Below are 16,399 nucleotides of genomic sequence, written 5' to 3' on the forward strand. Positions count from 1 at the left end.
CCACCATCCTCCAACCAACAGCAGCAGCAGCAGCAGCGATTCAGCATTCAATTTCGATTAATGTTGCCAAACGGCAGCGCATTGTTCTCGTCACCAAAACCCCCCGTCGTTGTGTCGTGTGTTTTGCGGTCTACTCACGATTTTGTTTACCAACCAACTAACCAACCAGTCAGCCAACCAAGTAAGTAAGCAAACCAGTCATCACGCAACAACAACAACAATAACCACGCCCCATTTTAACAAAACGTAAAGTCATCAGCATCGTCTTTGTCTTCGAGCCTTCGCAGTGTAATCCTAAGCTGTGGCAGTCAGTGGGCGCATTTGTTATGCTAAAGATTCACTTTGCATATGCTTTCTCAGCCTTGGCCATATTTTGAATAATTGTCCGCTAACCGAGACCGAACTCCCAAACTCCCGAGTTCCCTCATCCTCTTCCTCTTCCTCTCATCGCCTCTGTCAATATCCACGCTGGCCGATTAGATAACTGCCGATGCTCCCTCAAGTAAATTGAAAATGCCTGCGACTGGCAGCTGCCTAACTGTCTGTGTCTGTGGTTGCCTCTTTACACCTGATATCACCTCATAAGCATAACAGCATATACATATACATACATATATATTGTACACACACATATACATATATATATATATGTATATATTGCGGCATATGAGTGTATTCACTTGAGATAAATGCGCCTCTAAGAGACTTTTCAATCGAAATTGAAAATGCTCTGGTCATTTGCATTTTTCAGATCTAAAACAAACAGAAACAGAAACAGAAAGCAGCTAAGCAAAAGCTCGACTTTCTGATACTCTGATCACTTATATGTTATTATTCATTTTATTGTATAATATTTCATTTAACAGTATTTTGATTTATTTGATTTTATTTTAGTTTATTAATTTACTATCATTATTATTATTATTTCATTTAATCTTAAATTGTTAAATTTTCTTCTTTTTTCTTTTTATTATTATTTTATATTAATAAATTTATTTTTCATTTCTAATTTTCATAACTTAATCTTACTTTCTTCTAGTCTGTCCTCTCTATTTTACTTGATTTTCTAATTTTTTAATTTTCTTAATTTCTTAATTTTATTATATTTTGTATTTAAATTTATTTTATTTGATTTAATTTTTTATTTTTACTTATTATATTTATTGAGTTTTAATTGCATTTTATTTACTTGACTTTATTTAATTTAGTTTAAATATCTTTTTATTTTACTTCAGTTTTTCGTACTTAATTTTTTTATTTATTTTATTTACATTTTTTTATTTCATTTTTTTTTTTTTGTTGCTATTATTAGTTAAAATTTATTGTTCATTTTGAATTTATTATTTACTTGACTTTACATAACTTTGTTTAAATTTCTCATTTTACCCTTTTAATTTGATTTTATTTATTCTCTTTTAGTTCCTTAATTAATTTATATTCTTATTATTAGCTATTATTTATTTTTAATTTATTATATTTATTCATTTTGTAATTTTATTTTATTGTATTTTGTTTATTTATCATATTTAATCAAATAATACACGTAATACAAAAACTATTGATAACCTTTGGCAACATTAAATAACTATTAACTAATTTACTATTTCTAGATTATTTCTGCATGATTTAATGTCACTTTTACTTGACTTTGATTTGGCCACTAATCATTGAAATGAACATTGCATTCATTTAAAGAAAAAGTGAAGCGAACTATTTGAGGATTATTTCTGCATGATTTAATGAGACACTCACTAATCATTAAATGAAATTCGTTTGAAGGTGAATGCAAGAAAAAGTGTGTCAACTGCTAATTTTGTGGAGGCGTGTGTTGCTTTCTGTATGATTTAATGGCCAATTTTAAAAAATGTGTATTTTGCTGCAATGAAATATGCAAAATAGGAGTTTTGAGACAATTTATTGCACGATAAAGTTGCAGCCTAAAACAAAACAAAAAAAAAGAAAGAAAGAAAAAAATGTGTGTACTAACATATATACAAAGTGTATATGGGAAAATGTAATTGTAAAATGTGGTGTTGTTGTTGTTGTTATTTCCTTGTTTGAGGGCGGTCGGTAAAGTATTTTCAATTTGAATGTTGCGTATACGCAACGTGAGCGCACGCAACGTCCCCAGAGTTGTTTTTTGCTAAAGTAAAACGAAGGCAAAAATGCACAATGTGTGTGGGCTTGTAAATCAAATGTGTGTGGCTATGGCCACATGCTGCACACTCACACACACACACACACACATTTGTATAGTGACTCTTATACAGTTGGATTGCATTGAGTTTTTGTGGCGTGGCGCTTAAAAGCACGCAACACTTTTTGGCCAAACTCAATTAGTTGCCATTTTTTAGTGTGCGGTTCTATGCGAATGTGTGTGTGTATGTGTGTGTGTGTGTGGGGGGGGGGTGTGTACTGGTGTGTGTTTGGCATTTAGTTGTGCGAATGGGGGGCAACAAAGTCAAGTGGCTATTGCTTCGGCAACTCTGTTGCCAGCCATCAGCCATAAAAAAACAAAAAGAAGAAATGTGAAGCTCACTCCGTAATTGAAGTTGCAATTGAAGTCGCACTTGAAAAAGCCAAAGCCTCAGTTTCAATTCTGACAAGCAAACACACACACACATATATATGAATGTATGTATGCGTGTGGCATATGAATTGTATGACAGCTCCCAAAAGAAAAGCTCTCTCTGTGTGTGTGTTCCCCCGAGGAGCAGCAGAGTGGAGAGATCGCTGCTGGTGCAAGGACGAGCCACTTAACAAGCAGACAACAGCAGCAGCAGCATCAACAGAAACAGCAGCAACAACAACAACAACAGCGATAAAAATAACCACAATAATAACCGAAAGCCATAACAGCTCAGCTGGCCGCTAAAGTTGCTGGCCGCAGCCGACTAGCGTGTACCCTAACCTGCAGTTAAAGCGAAAGGTAAGTGAATTGCGGCCAACATATTAGATTTGGCCAACTGCAGCAAACACCAAATTGCTAAGAGGGGGGAGGAAATAAGAGGAAGAGGGTGAGAGAGAGGGAGAGTATTGCCAAACGAGGCACAAAACCCACAAAAAGGATGCGGGATTTTGTCTTTTTCACTCTTTTGGTTCAGTTCGGTTCGGTTTGGTTTGGTTTTGGTTTCGTTTCGTTCAGTTTCGGTTTGGCCAATCCGCATTTATGTTTGCGTTTTCCGGGTGAACAGCGAGCACACAGAGCGTGCGACGGGGTTAACCGGTCGGTGGGGAGGGAGTAAGCGAGAACGGACAGCTTACGCAAGTGAAAAGCACACACAACGCTTATTATTTAAAATGTTGCCATACATGCACACACACACACGCACACACCAACACACACACACACAAAGCTACAGTGAGTGCAAAGGACGCGTCGCAAATCTCAAAATGCTTTCGGCGGCCTTTTCGAGGCATTTTCAATGCTATTAAAAAGTTTCGCGAACAGGAAAAGCGCCTACAACACAACAAAACACAAGCAAAGGAACAAAAATATATATAAGATTTTATTTTATTATGATGATTTTTTGTTGCTTCTGCTACGCATTTTATGAGTCGTCGCTCTCTCTCTCTCTCTCTCAACTCACGACACGGTCACGAGAAGATAGGCCACAAGACAAAGCGGAGTGGGAGGAAGTGGAGGTGTGTGTGTCAGGGAATGGGGCAAAACACATTGGTAACCGCAGCAAAACAGACGCAAACCCAAGGGGAAAGCATGTGCTGCAAGAGGACACCCAGCGAGGGTTGCCTCGAAAGTTGAAGCAGCATCAAATTCAAGTTTATTTAGGCACCACTTCGTAATTTGCATTCAAATGTTGAACTACAAAATCTTTATAAAGCTGCATCTCAATTGAGCAAACGTAACATAAGAAGAGCATAGATAGTAATACTATAAAATAACTTGAACTATTTTATATCAAACATGTATTGTTATAGTTTTTTTTGTAGTTTTCAAACTATTGCATTTTTTTTAAGGATTATTTTTCTTTACTATTTAAAGTAATGAATTCATTTAATGGCTTACTTAATTTTACTTTTAATTTCATTATTTTAAATTAACTTGAAATATAGTCAAAATAATATATTTAGTTAAAACAACAAATTTTAATGAAATATTTATGTTTTCAGGAAATGACTATAAATAAAAAAATTTATCTATATACCAAAATAAGATAACAAGTCAATTCAATCTTTACAACTGTAATATGTAGATTAACACAGTGAACGGAAAACTATTTCACAAATGAAAACAATAAATTGTAAAGCATAAAAGAAACATGAATTATAAATGAAGGGATTATTTGAGATATGTAGTAAAAATTAGGGATGGCAAATAATAATGATGAATTTCATGCAAACACACAACAAGAGAGAAACCAAAAAAGAGAGAAAACAACAAACAGTACAGTATTTCTCTTAAAATATACCGAATAATACCGCCAAAATACAAAAATATACTGAATGATATATTTGGTATATTGGTATAGGACTACATTTAAATAATCCCATAGAATACAAAATATACCAAGTTGTCAGCCAAAGTAAATAAGACCCGAATACAGTAGGCATTTATTGATATACAAAAGTATTTCTTAAATAATTTCGACAACTTTTATTCGATCGCTTTAATCTAGTGTTCATACGGACAGACGGACATGGCTATATCGTCTCGGCTATATATACTTTTGAGATGCTTTCTACTGCCTATTATTACATAACATACATTTCCAAACAGGCACAAATTATAATACCCTTCTACTCAATGGGTAGCGAGTATAACAATTTAAGGAATGAATACAATATAGGAATGAAACGATAAGAATATAAGGAATGAATTATGAATGAGGGGTATTTAGTAAAAATCAGGAATAGCAAAAATTAAGTAAATATGAATTTCAAGTAAACGCTAATAAATCACTCAAGTCGAGTAGAAAAAAAATCACATAGTATTTAGAGTCTACTAGAAATTTAAAAGAAATTTGCAAGTTATTCTTATATTAATTTGTAAGTTTCAGAATATGTATAAAAGCAAAACAAGAGAAAAATTCTTATTGGACAAACTTTTCAACTATTTTCCAAACGCAACTCTTTATTCATTTCCCAAAAAGTCATAGCTTAGTAATAAATATAATATTATATTATACTTTAAGTATTGTAGCTAAAGTCAGGCTATCTTAAACAATTGGTAAACATAGTCGTGCCTTTATATGGTATATAGCATAGAATACATACATTTATTTTAATATACATGGCATGTAGCTTGGAATCATTAGCAGACTTTTGCTGTTTTGCTGTTTTGCCAGAGCTTTTTATGGCTGTCGCCTTTGGAGCTGTCAAGCTAATTGTGCTCACGCACAGGTCGAGTTACCTGCCAACCACAAGAATGCGTATTTGCCTCCTCTTCTCTCTCTCTCTCTCTCTCTCTCGCTCGCTCTCTTTCACTCACTCTCTCGCTGTCTGTCTAGCACTTTATCTGTAGGGCCTTTTGTTGTGCTGCCTCTGCCTGCCTGCCTGCTTTTGATTTTATTTATTTTTATTGGCCCTCGCGCTTTTTACACATTTTTCATTTCCCTACTCAAAACTTTTTTTTTTTTGTTGCTGTTGCTGTTGTTGTGTGTGTGTTGTTTTGCTGTTTCTGTTGCTGCCGTTGCTGTTGTTGTTGTTCTTGTTTTTTTTTTGGCTTTTCATTGTTTTGTGTTGCAGCAATTAAAATTTTTATGAGCAAACAAATTTTCATTTACAACAATAACAACAAAGTGCAATAAAATAATAATAAAAGCAAAAAAACAAAAAAAAACACAAATTCACGTTACAAAAGGAAAAGTGAAAAAGTGCTAATTGGTTAATTGTGCGCACACAGGTAAGTGAAACCAGTTTGTACTCCCTCACACACACGCACACACACACACACATGTGTGGGTGTATGTAGGTGGCAAGGTGTGAACGTGTGTGTGTGTGTGTGGGAATGCCGCATTGTAGCCGTTGTCCTGCTCAATAATTCAGCAAACCAAACGCTCGATGGCGGCAAAGAAAATAAAGCGTTTACGTCTCGACAACGACGCAATCGACTCTCGAGATACTCTGTACCAAGTTGTATAAAGTTGATAGACATATTTATTATGTTAATAATTGATTTGATGAGAGCATTCAAAATACAATGTTAATATACGCAAATATTTGAGCGGCAACTGAACTGAATTGCTGTTAATATTGTGAATGAATTGGAAATTGACTTTAAACGTAGACTGAAGACAATTTCAAGTTTTAATTCAAAGGATTTACTAGAAATGTTTAAGGCATTGAAAATTTAATTATTGAAAATTGACTTGAAAATTGTAATTGTAGAAGAATTCAAAGCAGATTCTTAAGATGACACAAAATTAAAGAGAAATTGAAATTAGATTATTGTTATTAATATCACAAATTATATTAAATTGAAGATTATGTAAGAAATTCAAATTTATGCTAGACTCTAAGGACTCTCAATGTGTAATATAAACCTCAACATGAACAGTTTCCTATCAGCTTTTATACATCTTCTGAAACTATTTAAAAATGTTAAAATTATTATAAGAATAACTTGGCAACTTAATTTAAATTAATACTAGACTCTAGATAATGTGAATTTATATTGTTCAATGTGAATATCAGCTTTTAATTTTACAATAAGTTTATTAATTGTCATTATTTAGATTATATAGATTTAAGCTAGAAAGAGAGCTTAAAAAAAAATCGTGTTCTTATGTTGCCTTTTTCTTTTACAGATAAGCTTAATATTCATTCAATCTTTCGATAAAGTTTTTTCATAGAGTTGGTTAATATAAAATACAGAAACAATTCTGTTACATAACAGATCCCAACGATGTCATTCTCTATTTAACATTTTAAATGTTGATTCAAATTTTTTAAATTATAAAATAATTTAATAACATTAATTTAGTAGCACTGGCTGCTTTGGCTTTGGCTTTGGTTAATAAAGAAAATGTATTATTATTCTATATTAATATATTTATGCTTTGGACTTAAAATATAACTTAAAAGTAAAGAAAACTAATCAAAAACGTTGAAAAAGCAAAGTTAAATGAACTTAATTTATTATCTGAAAGATTTTTAATCAATTCTACACTAATAAGTCAAGTAAATAATGCTTCAATAATGCTGCAATTAATAGAGTTCTATGTAAATATTGTATATGATTTCAAAAAATGTTAGAAAAGTTGAACTTAATAAATTTCATTTAAATTTAAGATTCATTTCATTTACTGCATTGTTAAAGATTTCAAGTTAGTGCTACACACATATTAAAATCTAGTAAATGTTTAAGCATTAGCTGCAATTAATGGAGTTGTACAAAATATCTCAGCCAGTTGTAGTACAGCATGTAAGGGTATAGGAATGGAGCATGATGCGACTTTAAGAGTCGCCATCGCCATCGTCATCGTCATGCTCATAGTCGTTGCTGTTGTCGCCGCTGTTGCTGTTACTGGTTGCTGGTTGCTGGTTGCTGTTGATGTCGTCCGTTTAAGGCGTCAGCTGCTGCACTGCAGACAAAAGCATTGACACGCCCAAAAACACAGACAGCAGCAGCAGCAGCAAAAGGAGCAGCAGCAAAAGGAGCAGCACAAGGAGCAGGAGCTGAGGCAGAAACAGCAGCTGCCTCCCTTCTGCTCTTTAGTTGAGTTGGACAGAGCGCCATTCAAGCTAGTTGTTAGTTTAAACTGATTTGCAGTGTTTGACATGGCCATAAAAAGCAACGAGGAAGAAGATGGCCAAAAACTCGACTCGACTCGCTTCGACTCTCGACTGTACTATATATGCACATACATACATATACATATATATGTAGAGCATATGGCTAGAGCGGAAGGCAGTGAACAGGTCAGATCAGCATAGCTTCGTTTAAATGTGTTTTCTTCATTCCTTGTCTCTCTCACACGTATATCCTTCCCCTTCTACCTCACCCCAATGACAGTCAAGGGATTTGCGGAAAAGCGTTTGGCCAGAGGGTCAAAGGAGGGACAGTGAAGGAGGGAAGAGAAGGAAAGGGGGGGGACAGGCAGTGAGTTCTCTCAACGCCTGCCGTGTCCTGGTGGTCATTTTACTAATCTCTTCATTTTGCTCAGCGCTGCAAACGTTTTTTCCCATGTTTACAATTTATTTGGCTTGTTGTAGAGTCCATTGCTGCCGTCCATTCTCCATTGTTGTTGCCCTTGTTGTCGTTGTTGTTGCTCATACGCCCCATTGTCCGCATTTTGGAGCCCTGGTGCGCCCTTTTGTTTGACCAGCACATTGAACAGCGCGAGTCGAGTTGGGCAGGAGAGAACTGATGGCGTCTCTAATGTTAAGTTCACTCATTCATTTTGGGTCGCCCTCTCGCTGCCTGACACGCCTCCACCTGCTCCCAGCAACAACAACAACAACGAGAACAACGAGCTAAAGACAGCCTCCATTTTTTGGGATTCGCCGGAATATTATGCTCCTGCACGTCTCGCTGCGGAGGCGGCAGGAACAGAACCAAAACCAGAAACAGAAACAGAAGACAACAATTAAGTAAAACGATTAATATGCAAAGTAGTCGAACGCCAATGTGCCATGAAATTTGTTGTCGATACGACGAAGCACTTCACTTCACTTCACTTCGTTTCACTGTCGCAACGATAACGGTTCAATAGCGAATTTAGCATTAGATAAAAGCAAAATGTTTTACATTTATACGAGTATGTATGTGAGAGCAGGCGCCTAAAATGCCATTTAAATATTTAAAACTTGGCAATTGCTTCTCGCATGGAATACGGAATACGGAATACGGGAAGGAAAACATGAAAAGCAGGAAACGAAACATTATTCTCGAATGTATTAAATTAAATGCATGCAATTTATTATATTATATTTGTGTATAGTAGTGAAATTTTGTGGTATTCCGTTTATTGTTTGCACAACTGAACAAAAAAAAATATGTTGCGAATTCCTCAACAATTCAATTCCAACAAACTAATTAACAAATGAACTGCAGCCAAGAAATTGTCGATATGATCTGAATTTCAAATATATGTTTAACTTAAATTCTTTGCAAAGAAGTTTAACAAGTATTTATTTATTTATAAATAATATTTACTGAAATTGTTAAAATGATGGAATTTTATAATAATCAGTTTATTACGCGCACAGCTATAAAAATGTTGCGAATTCGCCAACTAATTAACAAAGGAAATCACAGCCATGAAAAAAAAGGGTAATCTAAATTTTATTCACTTATAAGTAGTTCATTTTATTGTATGCATAAAAATTCTGTTTTATGCCAACTAATTTTACAGCAAGTATTATTATTATATTTATTCATAGTATTTACTAAAATTTTAAAATTGGTGAGAATTTCTCAACTAACTAACAACTGAAATTACTGCCACAAAAGTTGAAATACTTTCTGCAAATTAGTTCAATAAGCAGCGATTTTTCGCATCTGAATATAGTACAAACTATATTTACAAGCTATACAAATTATTTGAAATACACAAATTCAATTTTCTACTAAGAAAATAAACAGAAATGCGTTACGTTAAATTGATACTAATTAACAAATAAAACGACAGCCAAGTTGCAGAAAAATGAATAAAAAGTTGAAATTATTTTGCAAATTAGTTCAATAAGCTAGTTCATTATATGATAGATATGATGTTAGATAAAATTTGAAAGTTCTCTATAAAGAAATTGAATAGCTAAAAATGAATTTGAAGCTGAAGCCGTTTAAAAGATTTATCTGAAGGCTTTTAGTCAAATCAATTAAAAGGTGATTTCTTAATTTTAAAAGCTTTTTCATATGATATTGATATTCATACTGTTGCCGCAGCTAAAAGTGAAAATCATGAATCACGTTTCCATAATTATTTATATTTGGTAATTTATGAATACTAAATATAAATTAAACTTGCTTTTGCCCAATTTAAATTTTAACAAAACTCGACAACTCTATTTTTGCATGTGGGTGTATGTGTGTGTGTGTGTGTGTGTGTTGTAATCCATTAATATTTGTTTAATCTGCAGTAGAGATGCAAGTAATTCATGTTAAATCTTTTGGGGCAATCCCAGGATTTAATCCCGTTCGTTTAATTTCTATGCACAAATCGCATTTGGAGTACTGTTGCTTTTGTTATTACGGTCACAGTTCTTGACCCCCCAAACACATACACACTCACACACACACACACACACTCTCGCACACACATGGCAACACACAAGCAGAGAGAGAGAGAGAGAGAGAGAGAGAGAGAGAGAGAGAGAGGAGAGAGAAAGAGGGCACTGTGTGTGGGTGCAATGGGGTTTTGTTTGCTGCTAGCATTGTTGTTGCATTTAATTAAAACCCTAAAATGTAGGCACACGATTGTTGTACTACAACTAGTTGGCAGAGTGGCTCGATAAGCCAAAAAGGGGGACGTATACGTGTATGTGTGTGTGTGTGTTTGCATGTGTATGTGTGTGCTGAGGGAAATTGGAAAGCCAACAACAAAAATAAATAAATGTGGAACTGTGCTGGTATTTTGGCAACCACAGTCAGAACCAGGACAACAACGAGCATTACAACAACTCACTTCCAACCCCCGCAATAATCTCCCTTTTCACCCACTTCCACTTCCACTCCCTCTTTCTCTCTTGCTCTGTAATCGCTCAAATTGCTGGGCAAACATTCAAGTAGTTTTTGAGCAAAATTGTTAAATGATTTCATTATAATCCAAAAGAGTCCATTATGAGGCAACCACATGCATATTAAGTGCGGTCACGTTACCCGCTTCCAAGACAACCGAACACACACAAATATCAAATAAAAACTGTAACAGCTGAACGAACCTATCTCAAAATTGAACTGACCTACGACAATCACTTTTCATTTGTACACAATTTTTTCTTTTTCTCACAATTCATCACAACTTTCGTTTTAATTTCCCCCACCTAAGACGCTTCAATTAAATTGCGTGACAACTTTAATTACAATTTTGGGAAAGGATTTTCACTTCATCGTTTTTGCGCAAAAGTTTCACTCTTTGTAGAGTTCCAATTACCATAACTTTTTGGGCTAACAAAACTTTGGCTATTCCCTTGCGGTGTGCTGTCTTGTCTACGTTTAGAATAATTCAATTTTAGTGAATTAGCACTGATGAGACGACGACAACAACGACGACAACGACGTCGACGACGAGAGACATCAACATTTTTCACTTTTCACAATAAATATGATAATCATAATTACAAGTTTCCTTCTTCAAAAACGTTGCGCCTGCTGAATGTTGAATGAAATACATAAATGCTTGGCAACTTGAAAGCAAAACTTTGTATTTGTTGCTAATTCAATTATCTTCAGCTGGCAACTCTTTTATTTTATATATATTTTTTCCTATTTTCAAGGCTTTCAACTTCATTAACAATTTTGTTCATTTGCAAAGCTTCTAATTATTGAAATATAAATATCTAACGATGATTTTACATACATATATGTATGTATTTTAATAAAAATATATATGAATAAAAAAAAACTCAGATTCACAACAATTTTAAACTTGATGGTAAACGTTTTTGGATCAACAATTTTTTACTGTTCCAAATTTAAATGTAATAAGAAACAATTACGAATTAAAATAAGTATTGTTAAAATGTTTGCTATAATAATGGTTTACCTTTATTTCATTTAATAAAATATACCACATAAAGTTTGCACTCTATCAAGAATATATGTATGTATATACTTTAGTGTATTACTCTTCTACCAATGAAGAAAGAATTTGTTACCTTGATTTGAATAAGTTATTTAAACAATAGAAAATGAGAAAAATGTGTCTCCTAAAATAATTTTCACTAAAAGAATAATATTTAAAAAGGTTCCATTTCCAAGGATAACTAAATGGTATACACTTTGTAAATATTAATTAGAAGAACCTCAAGTTATATCGTAAACAAAAATAGGTAAAAATAAAATTTAGTTGAAGTTGAAAGTTGATAAAGATATATCTAATAGCTCGTGATAGGCACTTTCATTGGAGCTAAGAATGATTTAGGAATTATTTTTCTCTTTTAAGATAATTGCAAAAATTAACAAATTCGTACACAAACTAAACAAGTAAGAAAGTTACAGACGAGTGTGCTCGACTGTGAGATACCCGCTACCCATTTTTAATAAAGGCAAAATGTTGCGGTATTATTTTCAAAATATACCGAAAATACTAAAATATACCAAATGGTATGTTTGGTATATCGATATATTACACCATTCAAAATATACCATAGACGGCACAATGATCCAGATTGTCGGCGAAAGCAACTAAGAGTTAGAGTAAGTAGGCGTTTTTGCTTATACAAAAGTATTTCTTTAATAACTTCCACAATTTTTATCTGATCGCAACTAAATTTTCAGGAATCAATACTAACATACTATAGTAATTATTGTATATACCAAAATTCTAGCTTTACAATTACGCTTGTTATTAGACTTTTTTGATATGCGGGGGCGGAAGTGGACGTGGCAAAAATTTGAAACAAACTTGATCTGCGTGCAAACATAACAAATGCTGTCAAAAACAAAATTATAGTCTCTGAGATCCAGCGTTTCATACGGACGGACGGACAGACGGACATGGCTATATCGTCTCGGCTGTTGACGCTGATCGAGAATATATATACTTTATAGGGTCGGATATGCCTCCTCCTACCTGCCGGCACAAAGTTATAATACCCTTCTACCCTATGGGTAGCGGGTATAAAAATTGACAAGTTTATATATCTTATAGTTAAAGAGAAAAGTTCATAAATTCAATCTTAGCTATAAATATACATAGCTCTAATCCAGAGCTAAAAGAACAACCTGAACACTATTTTTTAAAATGGTTTCATTATATTTTTTCATGCGACACATTCCGCTAGAGAATTACCCATTTATTTATATATTTATTATAGGCAACACCTATTTTTGGTTCATTCAATATTTAGTCAACTATTAATATTAGTTATTCAAATAAAAATATACAGAATATATATGTATTAGTATTTTTCAATGTTAAGAGCACTGCTATTTCAAAGTTCACAACTGAATATATATAGTACATAAATGTTATGTTTGATAAAGACATCTAATTATGTAAAAAAATGTATAAATTGGGCATAATTCAGTCTTCAAATTTATTTGTTAGAATCTGCGACAAATATTTCAGTCAAAATTAATTTGAATAGGTAGGTGAAAGTGTTTTTATGTGAATTTTAATAGTGAACAAAATATTCAATGCATATATAATGTAAGCACTATTTTGCTTGTGGCATTTAATTATATTTTAAATTTAAATTGTGCCTCGTGATTTATTTGTGGTATGTTAACTTATTTTAGAGTCTGCGATTGCTGGACTTCTGTTTTCTATTGTTTGGGAAAATGTAGAAAAACTTTAACTGCGAAGGTTCGAATACCTTTTTAAGGAGCACACACACACAAAGAAACACATGTAAACGGGAGGCAATTTAAATGCAATCTTTATGGCACTTGGCAACCCTGACTGCGAAATGCGCATCTAAATTAGTATTCACTTATCTTTGGCTCGCCAAGCTGCCGCAAATAGCAGCAGCATCAGGCATCTACCATCGCCCGTCTCCCATCTCCCTTCTCCTGTCTCCCATCTCCCCAATCCCAAATGTACCCCGAATCTATCGTATTTGTAATAAAAATATCTTTAATCTTACCTTGGCACAAAGCGTGTTTCCAAAAAGCCAAAAACGAGACGGGGAGAAAAAACGCCACAACAACAAACGGGAAGCAGCCCAAGAGAAAGAGACAGACAAACAGTCAGAGAGAGAGAGAGAGAGAATAACAACAAAGAAGAGAAGCCAACAACAACAACAATAAGAACAAGAACGCGAAGAAGAAAACAAAAAACGTTTCCGTTTCCTTTTGCTCAAATTTCGTTGTTCGTTTTTCGCGTTTGTTGTTTTGTTATTTGTTATTATTATTACTCTGGTATTTTGCTACTATTTTTCTTTTGGCAATTTTCGTAGTTACTTTGTTTTGCTTTTGTTTTTGTTTTTAGTTGTTGTTGCTTCTCGTTCGTCAGTTTATTTTGCATTTAGTTTTTCATTTAGTCGCGTCGAATTCCTCACTTGATTTTTTTGCATATTTTTTTTTGTTGTTTTACAAATTTTCATTGCATTTGATGATACAAAACAAAAAGCCAAAAAAAATAGAGAACAACGAGAGAATTTTAACAAGATTTTCTATGGTTCTGTGTGACACTTTTCTTTAGCGTGTTTGCTGCGTGTGTGTGTGTGTGTGTGTCGCACAGCTGAGCGTCCAGTAACAAAAAAAAATTAATTCGAAATTGCATAAACAATCAATTATTATAATTGACAGCAACAAGTTGATCAATTGCATTAACCCAAAATAATTAACAACAATTTTTGGCGTACATTTCTGCTGGCTGCAGCAATTTGATTACGAAATTGGCGACTTGAATTCCAAAAAAAAAAAAAAAAAAAACAAACAAACTGAAACTAAAACTGACTCACAATTGTCGCCCCCAATTGCTGTTGTTGTTGCTGTTGTTGTTGTTATTGTTGCTGCTCTATCTTTGCCTTGGCTGGCAGCTTTGTTAGCGCGACCTCCGAAATGACCGTGTAACAATTTTGCAGCTCAGCAGCAACGAAAACAACAACAACAACAACAATAACTGTGGCAAACAATGCCAAGAAACGCGCGCGCGCCACAAAGTAGGCAACGACAACATTTCGTGGCAATCAGACGACGCTTAAACGCAGCAACACAAACAACAACTGACAACAACAACAACAATTATGCAGAGAACTGCGCGCCTTTTTTTTTTTTTTTTGGTATTAATTTTAATTTTAACATCTTTTTTATTGGCTCAGTTTTGTGCGCGCCAGTTATGTGCAACATTATGTTGCCGCTTAGCAGCAGCAGGAGCAGCAGCAGCAGTCGCAATGACAGCAACAGCAACAACAACAAACACAACTCAAAACTTATGTAAGCGTTTTGTGCGCGGTTTTTGTGCGTTGCAACTGCAACTTGCAACGGCAACTTGCAACGGCTTGTTATGGCTAAGTTATTGTAATGGTTGCTGTGTTGCTGTCTGATGTTGCTGTTGTCACAGTTGCTGTGGCTGTGGCTGTGGCTGTGGCTTGGGCTGTGTTTTGTTATTATAAACAGCATTCAGAAGAACCTACACATAGAAACAACATAGGCAGCTGGCAGTCACATGCGCACACACACTAACACAAACACACACACACCGACGACACAGTCAAGACGATACGCAGACAGACACACGCACAGACACACACGCACACGACGAACACGCGGAGAAGACGAGACACGGTCACGGATGCGAGAAAGCGACAAGAACAACGCCAACGACACAACGCGACGATGACAAAAGACGACGACGACGACAACAACGACGACGACGACGTTGCTGCTGCTTCGCGTGTTCCTCTATATTTTTTGTTGTGTTGTTCTTCTGTGATTCACTCGAAGCGAAACGCGTGCCGTCTGCGCTGAGTCCTGTTTCATACTGTTTCTGCAATGCGAGATGTTGCTGTTGGCTGCTGGCTGCTGGCTGCTGCCTGCTGATGCTGCTGCTGCTGCTGTCGTTGCTGATGTTGCTGCGGCACAAGAATTTCCCATGGCACACTGTTAAAATTTCCCTGGCATGCGCAATGTACAGTAAAACAGTAGCCGGCTACAACGGGACGTATGCGTGATATTAGTACCAAGGTCTCGGCATCGCATCGCAACGCATCGCATTGAATCGAATCGAATCGAATCGCATCTGGCATCAGATCCCGATCCCGTTGAAATGCAAATGCCCTTCAATCAATTTGTCTGCTGCGATTGCAGAGCATCGAAGGAGTAAGAAGTAGAGAGAGAGAGACAGAGAGAGCGAGCGAGTGAGAGAGATTTGCTTTTAGCCAAGTTTATTGGCAATTACGTGGATATGGCGAACAGTTAGCCACAATTAAGGCTTGCTTGGCAGCCAAATCAATTTATTTATGAACATTTGCGAATGCACTTCACCAACACACACACACACCAATACACGTGTGTGTGTGTGTGCATTTGCATTAATGCAAATGAGTTGCTGCTACTGCTGCTGCTGCTGCTGTTACAGCTGCAACTGCTGCTGCTGCTCGACTTGATGCCAAATTGAATTATGTTGAATGCCAAAAAGGTTAATGAAAGCTCCAGCTGAATTGTGGATGAGCTATCGAGAGGCAACGTGCCACAGCAGCAGCAACTGTAGCAAACCGCATATAGATGTTGCAATCTGCAATGTGGAGACGGCATGTGGCATCGGTGGCATCGTGGCATCAGTGGCATCGTGGCATGCGGGCATCGTGTGCGTTGCGTTGGACAATG

General features: G+C 35.3%; 1 protein-coding gene across 2 annotated transcripts in view; it reads right to left on the reverse strand.

Moving 5' to 3' along the window:
* Positions 1-15,517, reverse strand: part of LOC117577839 (acetylcholine receptor subunit alpha-like) — a 115,140-nt gene extending 99,623 nt beyond the window's left edge. The window contains exons 1-2 of one of the 2 annotated variants that reach the window (XM_052008516.1): positions 15,208-15,517; positions 13,714-14,126 (exon numbers count right to left, since the gene is read on the reverse strand). The gene's annotated coding sequence lies outside the window, so the exon portion shown is untranslated. Of the gene's footprint in view, positions 1-13,713; positions 14,190-15,207 lie in introns of those variants that run through there. The other variant, XM_034262780.2, reaches the window with a different exon arrangement.
* Positions 15,518-16,399: the final 882 nt, after the last annotated feature.

The sequence above is a fragment of the Drosophila albomicans genome, chromosome X, assembly GCF_009650485.2.
Source record: "Drosophila albomicans strain 15112-1751.03 chromosome X, ASM965048v2, whole genome shotgun sequence".
NCBI lineage: Eukaryota > Metazoa > Arthropoda > Insecta > Diptera > Drosophilidae > Drosophila > Drosophila albomicans.